The 9630-nt window shown below is 41.1% G+C and overlaps 1 non-coding gene across 1 annotated transcript; it reads left to right on the top strand.

Moving 5' to 3' along the window:
• The first annotated feature begins 8929 nt into the window (after positions 1 to 8929).
• Positions 8930 to 9036, top strand: LOC128627844 (U6 spliceosomal RNA). Its single transcript, XR_008392154.1, has one exon. It is a non-coding gene; the product is annotated as a U6 spliceosomal RNA (small nuclear RNA).
• The last annotated feature ends 594 nt before the right edge of the window (positions 9037 to 9630 follow it).

Raw genomic sequence — 9630 nt, 5'->3', positions numbered from 1 at the left:
ATGAACCAAACAACCGCAGTTCTATTCTCAGTCAGGGCACATGCCTGGGTTGCAGGCCAGGTCCCAGCAGGGGATGCATGGCAGGCAACCATACATTGACATTTCTCTCCCTCTCTCCTTCCCTTGCCCTCTGAAGATATATAAATAATATCTTTTAAAAGAAGAATGAAAAGTAGAATGAAAGAAGGGAGGGGAGCGGATGGGTAGAAGATTGCATCATGATCTACACAAAGATGTTCGAAGCTGTAGCCAAGTAAGGGTAAAGTTCTACTGCTGGATCTGGTGCTAGTGGAGGACTTCCACCAAGATGGAGGCGTAGGTGGAAGCACTGTGCCTTCTCCCACAACCAAGTTTAAAAACAACAAAGTTTTAGCAACAAAAACACAGCCAAAACCGCAGAAAATTGAACTTCACAGAAGTCTGACAACAACGAACCCTTCAGCCAAACTAATAAGAGGGGCAGAGCCAGCAGCAGAGCTGGGTGGGGCAGGAAAAATCCACCTGACCAACTCGGGTCTGTGACCCAGGCACGCCAGAAGCCGTAGGCAGATCCCAGGTGTAAAGAAGCGGGCGGACCCACTGAGCGTGCAAGGCAGTGGACTCACTGAAGGCTGACCACAGTCACACATTTGCACACAGATAAACCAGTGAAAGAGGGAGTGGTGAGACAGACCTCGCAGGCCCCAGTGGCAGGAAGCCACAGAGGGGACCGCTATTGTCCCTCTCTCACCCCGCACCCACCTACAGTGTCACAAACCAGCCACCTGGGTGGCCCTGCCCTGGTGAACAACTAAGGCTCCGCTCCTCATACCTAACAGGCACAAACAGATCAAAACATGGCTCAAGAACAACTCAGAGCCCCAGAGCCAATAAATCTAAGCGATGAAGAAATAGCCAAACTTTCAGTGCACAGTTCAAAACACTGGTGATAAGGATGCTCACAGAACTGGTTGATTTTAGTCACAAATTAGAGGAACATATGAAGACTAAACTAATTGAAATGGAGGGAAATGCACAGGAAACCAATAGTAATGGGAAGGAAACTGGGACTCAAATCAATGGAGTGGACCAGAAGAAAGATAAAAATGACCAACCAGAAAAGAATGAAGAAACAAGAATTCAAAAAAAAAATGAAGAGAGGCTTAGGAACCTCCAGGACATCTTTAGATTCTCCATCATCTGAATTATAGGGGTACCAGAAGGGGAAGAGGAACAGCCACTAGTGGAACACTTATTTGAACAAATAATAAAGGAGAACTTCCCCAATCTGGTAAAGCAAATAGGCTTCCAGGAAATCCAGGAAGCTAAGAGAGTCCCCAAGATGTTGGACCCAAGAAGGAACACACCAAGGCACATCATCATTACATTAGCCAAGATGAAAATGAAGGAGAGAATCCTAGAAGCAGCAAGAGATAAGGGGACAGTCACCTACAAAGGAGTTCCCATCAGACTGTAAGCTAATTTCTCAAAAGAGACCTTACAGGCAAGAAAGGGATGGAAAGAGGTATTCCAAGTCATGAAATCCAAAGACCTACAACTGAGATTGCTCTATCCAGCAAAACTTTCATTTAGAATGGAAGGACAGATAAAGTGCTTCTCAGATAAGATTCAATTCAAGGAGGTCATCATCACCAATCCCTTATTATATGAAATGTTAAAGGGACTTACCTAAGAAAAAGAAGATAAAAAAGATGAACAGTGAAAGGACAGCAAACTCAGAGTTATTAACCACCACACCTAAAACAAAAGCAAACTAAGAGGACAGCTAGATCAGGAGCAGAACCATAGAAATGAAGATCTCATGGAGGGTTAGCAACAGGGGAGTGGGAGAAGGAGAAGGGGGGAGAAGGTACAGAAAATAAGTAGCATAGATGGTAGGTAGAAAATAGATAGGGGGAGGGCAAGAATAGTAGGGGAGAAATAGAATCCAGAGAACTTGAAACACATGGTCATAAACTAAAGGGGGGTACGGTGGGGGAGGGGTATGCAGGGTGGAGGGGAATGAAGGGGGAATAGAACAACCGTAATGGCATAATCAATAAAATATATTAAAAATTATTTTTCAAAAAAAATAAAAATAAAAAAAGAATGAAAAGTCTCTTGCTTTTACCTTTACTTCTTATTGACCAATCTGGATGAACATTCAGCAAATGTCAGATACTCTCCTCACTGCTGAAAAATAGCAAGCCATTTTAGAAAAAGATAGAATAGAAACTAAACATCTACACAATTTTAAAAAACCCAAAACCTCAAAATATGATTAGGGCTAATTCCTGCAATTGACCCCTACTGAAATATTAATGACTGGAATTTACTGAACTTGAACATTACAGAGTTGTGTTCTTGCCAAGTTCAAGAAAGAAGTACCCAAGAAAACAGATTTTTTTTCCCAGTAAAGTTCAAACATTCAAAAATTAGCTGAGAAAAATCTTTTAGAATCCTTGGAATAAATTTGTGAGTTCTACTGTCAGTGCATGGACCAAGCTACCCATGCTCCTGAAAACTTCAAGGTCATTTACATGGCCTTTGTAACTCAGAATGTGTCAGCATTTCAAAGGATAATACAAAGGTTGATGTTGCTTATGGGATGCCAACTTTACAATTGATAGAATTTTTTTTAAGGTCTTCAGTAGCCAAGACTAGAATTCCAAGATGTGCATGTGGGGAGGGGGTAGGACAAGGAATAAAGTTACATGGCTAAATGCTGGCTATAGCTCTGAAACCAGAAGGACATGAAAAGAACAAACAAGGAATGACCTGCCTCCCCACCCTAAGTGTCCAACTGAGAAAACACCCAGAACTAGGCCTAAATCAGTATGCCCATTGCAAAAAAAGACAAAAAAAAATTAGAAAAAGAATTGCCTAATCTTGAGTCAGTGTCCAGGACACTAAAAGTTCAACAGAAATTCACTGCGAATTTCTGAGAATGAAGACAGTGACCAGGAATGATGGAACCCATGAGCTTTATTACAAAATAATGGCTCCCTTAACATCAACCACATGGAATCTTAGGTCACACTAGCAGTGGAAAATTGATTTATTGACTTCTTAATTAACACAAAATCCACTTACTCTATATGAAGGATACTAACAATTGGGGGCCTCAGAGAAGTCTAAACAAAAAGTTGAATCAGCATTCAAAGGTTGTTTCTCCAACCTTTGAACTACAAAATGTGAAATCCTTTCCTAAGAAATAGCTTCCTGTATGTGCATGAGGGTCCCTTTCCATTTCTGGGAAGAGATTTACTGATCAAATTGAATTCAAGGACTTTTCCCCTGGTTGAATAAACATTAAATTTTTTTTAAAAAAAATATTTGCCTTGAAGGTGAAAGAAGACTATCTTTATGAAAGTTCCAGGTATTATCTTTTTAAATTTTTTTAATTTTAACTTTATTTTTATTTTACTTTTATATTTTTTAATTTTTAAATTGTTGTTCAAGTACAGTTGTCTCCATATCTATGTCCATACCACCCTGAACATGCCCTATGTCACCTATTTTTATTTTTAATACATTTATTAGTTACACTATTCAGTTTTTCCACTTTCCCCCTTTTATTCCTCTCTGCCCTGCACAGCCCTGCCAGCCAAATTCTCCCCCCTTAGTTCATGTTTATGGGTCATATATATGAGTGTTTGGCTTCTTCATTTCCCATATTATTCTTAACCTCCCTCTATTTTGTACGTGCCATTTATGCTACTTATTCCCGGTACCTTTTCCATCATTCTTCCCCTCCTCTTTCCCATTGATAACCCTCCATGTGATCTCCACTTAAGTAATTTGTTCCTATTCTAGTTGTTTTCTTAGTTAGTTAGTTAGTTAGTTAGTTAGTTAGTTAGTTAGTTTGTTTGTTTGTTTTTAGGTTTGGTTGTTGATAGTTGTGAGTTTGTTGTCATTTTACTGTTCATATTTTTTATCTTATTTTTCTTAGAATGTCTTTCTAAAATGTCCTTTTAACATTTTGTATAATAATATGAAAAGGCTTAGTGATGATGAGCTTCTTTAACTTGACCTTATCTGGGAAGCACTTTATCTGCCCATTCATTCTAAATTATATCTTCACTGGATAGAGTAATCTTGGAAGTAGATCCTTGTCTTTCATGACTTTGAATACTTCTTCCCAGTCCCTTCTTGCCTGGAACATTTCTTTTGTGAAATCAGCTGTAGTCTTAAGGAAACTCTGCAGGTAACTGCTTCCCCCTCTCCTGCCACCTTTAAGGCTCTCTCCTTATCTCCAATCCTAGGTAATATAATAATGATGTGCCTTGGTGTGTGCTTCCTTTAATCCAACTTCTCTGAAACTCTCTGAGCTTCTTCATCACCCCAAACAGAAACTTTGTACTCATTAAGTAACAGCTCTCCATCTTCCCCTCTGCCAGCCCATGTTCCACTTTCTGTCTCCATGAACTGTCCCGTTCAAGGTATAATGGAATCATGCAAGTGGAATCTGGCCTGAAACCCAGCCTGCAGTTCAAGCACATGCCCTGACTGGGAATTGAACCAGCACTTCCTGGAATTATGCCTTCCTTGCCAGACTGGAGAAATTCTTCATCATTCCTTCACATAACTTTTCCATTTCTTGCTCTTCCTCTTCTCCTTCTGACACCCCTATGACTCAGATGTTGGAGTGTTTAAAGTTGTCTTTGAGGTTCCCAAGTTCCTCCTCATTTTTTCTGAATCCTTGTTTCTTCATTCTGTTCTGGTCAAATGTTTCTTTAATCCTTCTGCTCCAAACCATTGATTTGAGTACTGGTTTCCTTCCTGTCACTATTGGTTCCCTGTATATATGTTTTTTATTTTGCTTTTCATAGCCTACACTTTTTCTTTTATTTTGTAACCATGCTCAACCAATTATGTGAGCATCCTGATTTCCAGTGTTTTGAATCATGCATCAGAAAGGTTGGCTCTTCATCGCTTAGTTGTATTTTTTTCTGAAGTTTTGACCTATTCTTTCATTTGAGCCATTTTTTTGTCTTGGTGGGCCTGTTACATAGTAAGGGGCAGAGCCTTAGGTATTAGCAAGGGTGGGGCCACCCATGTTGATGCATTGTTGTGCTGCATGTGGGTGAGGGTTCTGAGAGGGAACAAAGCCACTTGTTTAGCTCTCTGTTGGCTTTCCATTGCTTTGGTGGCTGTTCACAAGCAAATTGGGCTCTTCTGGTGCTAATTTTTCTGGTAGGTGGCTTTGTGTACATTCTAGGACCCTTTGGGACTCTCCAACAAACTCTCCTGTGAGGCTTGAAGAATTTCCATCACTACAACCCTCACAGGTTTTTTCAGTCAATCATTTTGAGACCTCACTTCCCTGCACTGGAACCCCAGGTTGTGCATTCCATCTTGCTCCCCATCTGTTCCTACTGGTCTGCCCATATGCAAATGTGGGACTGCCTTCTCTGCTAGCCACCGCCTTACCCACCCCAGTCCTCCAGTCACCACCCTGCTATGAGTGCTCTCCACTTGGCTGCCTCTGTCCCTCCTATTGGTCTAGATGAATATTTCTTCTTTAACTCCTTGGTTGTCAGACTTCCATACAGTTCAACCCTCTGTCAGTTCTTTCCATCCTTTGTTTCAAAATTTGTTGTTGTCTTTCTCTTGATTGTGCAAGGAGGCACAGTGTATCTACCTATGCCTCCATCATGGCCAGAAGTCCCAGGTATTATCTTGAAGGTAGTAACTTTGACGCTTTGGGCCCAATGCAAGTGCAGTTAAGTCAAGACAGCTGTCTCAGTGCGAATTCATCCACAGAAAAAAGGCTATTATTTATTATTTGAAACAATATAATCTTTTTTATTTATTTTTTTATTGATTATGCTGTTACAGTTGTTCTATTCCCCCCTTCATTCCCCTCCACCCTGCCCCCCCATCCCCACCATTACCCCCCTTTAGTTTATGACCATGTGTCTCAAGTTCTTTAGATTCTATATTTCCCATACTATTCTTGGCCCCCTCCATCTATTTTCTATCTACTGTCTATGCTACTTATTTTCTGTACCTTCTCCCCCCTTCTCCTCCTCCCACTCCCCTGTTGCTAACCCTCCTTGAGATCTTCATTTCTATGTTTCCACTCCTGATCTAGCTGTCCTTTTAGTTTGCTTTCATTTTAGGTGTGGTTGTTAATAACTGTGAGTTTGTTGTCCTTTCACTGTTCATGTTTCTTTAACTTCTTTTTCTTAGATAAGTCCCTTTAACATTTCATATAATAAGGGCTTGGTGATGATGAACTCCTTGAATTTGATCTTATCTGAGAAGCACCTTATCTGTCCTTTCATTTTAAATGAAAGTTTTGCTGGATAGAGCAATCTTGGTTGTAGGTCTTTAGATTTCATGACTTGGAATACCTCTTTCCAGCCCCTTCTTGCCTGTAAGGTCTCTTTTGAGAAATCCACTGACAGTCTGATGGGGACTCCTTTGTTGGTGACTGTCCCCTTAGCTCTTGCTGCTTCTAGGATTCTCTCCTTCATTTTAATCTTGGCTAATGTAATTACGATGTGCCTTGGTGTGTTCCTTCTTGGGTCCAACTTCTTTGGTACTCTCTGAGCTTCCTGGATTTCCTGGAAGTCTATTTCCTTTGCCAGATTGGGGAAATTCTCTTTTGTTATTTGTTCAAATAAGTTTTCCACTGGTGGCTGTGCCTTTCCCCCTTCTGGTACCCCTATAATTCGGATGTTGGAGTGTTTAAAGATGTCCTGGAGGTTCCTAAGACTCTCCTCATTTCTTTGAATTCTTGCTTCTTGACTCTTTTCTGTTTGGCCATTATTTGCTTTCTTCTGGTCCACTCCATTGATTTGAGTCCCAGTTTCCTTTTCATTGCTATTGGTGTCCTGTGCAATTCCATTCATTTCAGTTAGTTTCGCCTTCATATATTTGTCTAATTTGTCGGTATAATCAACCAGTTCTGTGAGGATCCTGATCACCAATGTTTTAAACTGTGCGTCTGTGAGTTTTGCTATTTCTTCATCGCTTAGATTTATTGGCTCTGGGGCTCTGAGATCCTCCTGCGCCATTCTTGGTTTGTTTGGGCCCTTTAAGAAGCGGCGCCTTGGATTCCCAGGTCGCTGGGTTGTGACACTGTATGTGGGGGCGTGGCCTGAGCGGGGAAATGGTGACCTCCTCTGCCACTTCTCACAGCTGGGTGCGGAGGAGCAGTGCCTTAGGTGGTTCACCTGTGCCGGGCCACTCAGAGTTGCTGGGTTATGACGCTGTATGTGGAGGTGGGGTCAGAGCAGGGAAATGGTGGCACCCTCCACTGCCGCTTGCCCTGGGGACCTGCCGGCCCGGTCCAACCGCCCACTCCCTAGCCTGTCCACCCGAGCACAAATGCGCGACCTCAGTCAACACGCTGCCCCGGGCCCGGCTGTCTCCCCCGCGGTCGCTCGCCTGGTTGCTCGCTGGGTCGCTCACTAGGTCTGACCCTGCGCCTGGATTCCGCCGGCCTGAGTGTGTCTGGCCAAGTCCTCCTATGCAACCCTGCTCTGCCAGCCGCTGGTTTCGCCCCTTACTGGTCAGGCTGAAGAATTTGTTGTTAACGGACTTCCGAAAAGTTCAATTTTCTGTGTTCTGGCTGTGTTTTCTGTTGCTAATATTTAATTTTCTCTAATCTTGGTTGTGTGAGAAGGCACGGCACATCCACCTATGCCTCCATCTTGGCCTGAAACAATATAATCTTAAACAACCAAGAAATAAAGTTAGCTCTTAATAATAATATACCTAAAATATCACCTTATTCTTCCCTGCCACTCTGCATTAATATTCCCACTCTTCTGGTACAGAAGCCTGGCACTAATGAGTCTTGCTCTGTTCAGAATTTGAAAACCATAAGCCAAATAGCAGAATACATACATTATGTGATCTCCAACTCTTAAAAACTACTAACCACCTTATCTGGGGGAATTTTTCTGGTTTACAGTATTTGACTTGAAAGATACTTTTTTGTGTATACACACAAATTTTGTATCACAGGAACTTTTCACCTTTAAATGGAAGGAAATAACCTCAAATATTTTTTTTAAAAAAAGAGTTTTGAAGTGATGTCAAAGGAATAGCTACATGAGATATCCCTTTGGTCCTTCTCCTTGAGCCTTAACAATTTGAACAGTTATAGAACTCAATAAAGAATTCCCTGTTCAATACATAAACATGACTGAGCCTAGCTTCCCATAACATTCCAGAGCTCATTTCTGTTCACCCATTGTATTAGATTATGGAGCAGGTACCTAAAAACCCAAGAACTGGTACTACAAAATTATCATTTTCCATGAGCATAGGGTGCACTCTGTCATTGGAGTCAGAATGTAGAGGAGACCTGACAGAGTTCCAAGTTCACCATTACCATGAAGGCAGACAACAAAGCAGACTGCCAGGTTCCCCCACCTACTTCATTCACCTCCATGCATCACAACTATACCAATGGCAGTGTCTGGCTATTGGGCACAACACTGAGATGTTATGGATTTGCAACCCCATTGCACATTACATTCTCTTATGTGGTTGTTCCCTTGGGACCAGTGAGCTGATCGCAAGGCAGGCACAAACCTACCAAGGAACTATGTGAATATCTGAAAAGCCAGAGAAGTTCAAGAGCTAAAATAAAACTATGATTCAGCACCATCTACTATAAAATAATTTAATTTTTTTGTTATTTTCCACTTATACACTCATACACAACAGAAATGCCTAGACAGAGAAGGAATCCATCAAATGACATGAATAACCAAGGTAGTGAGGCAACTAAGAAAAAAAAGTCTCTAGAAAACAAACTTAAACACATAGAACTATGTTATATAAATAACAGAAAATCCATGCTGTAGTTCTGAAAATTTAATGAGTTCAAGAAAATACAGTAAGGCAGTTTAATGAGCTCAGAAGACAAATTAATAAACAAAATGAGTACTTTACCAAAGAGACTGACCTGTTAAAAATAAACCAAACAGTGCTCGCTTTGGCAGCACATATACTAAAATTGGAACGATACAGAGAAGATTAGCATGGCCCCTGCGCAAGGATGACACGCAAATTCGTGAAGCGTTCCATATTTAAAAAATAAAAATAAATAAAAAAATAAACCAAACAGAAACTCTGGGCACAAAAAACTTAATAAGAGAAATCAAGAATAAAATGGTGCCTTGGCCAGTGTAGTTTGGTTGGTTGGAGTGTTGTCTCACACACTGAAAGGTTGTGTGTTCAGTCAGGGGGCATACTTAGGTCATGGCTTTGATGCCCAGTTGGGGCATGTACAGTAGGCAACTAATCAATATTTCTTTCTCACATCTATCTCTCCCCCCCCCACTTTATCACCCTTCCTCTCTTTCTAAAAGCAATTTAAAAAATGTCTGTGGGTGATGATTTAAAAAATGAATAAGTTAGAGAGCACAGGTAGCAGAGCTGACCAGATGGAGGAAAGTGTTAGTGATATCAAAGACAGAAAAACTGGAAGTGGTGCAGAGGGAAGAAGAGAAGAACTTGAACATTTAAAAAAATGGAAATAAATCCAGGAGAAATATCTCATTACATCAGAAAGAGTAATGCAAATATGATAGGTATACCATTAATAGAGAAGGGAACAGAGAGCCTATTCAAACAAATTTTCAGATCTTTGGGAAGGCTAGATCTTCAACTCCAAGAAGCAAACAT

This window comes from Artibeus jamaicensis, unplaced genomic scaffold, assembly GCF_021234435.1.
Source record: "Artibeus jamaicensis isolate MK-2021 breed Jamaican fruit bat unplaced genomic scaffold, CSHL_Jam_final contig_475, whole genome shotgun sequence".
NCBI lineage: Eukaryota > Metazoa > Chordata > Mammalia > Chiroptera > Phyllostomidae > Artibeus > Artibeus jamaicensis.
This window is presented reverse-complemented; position numbering and strand designations above follow the sequence as displayed.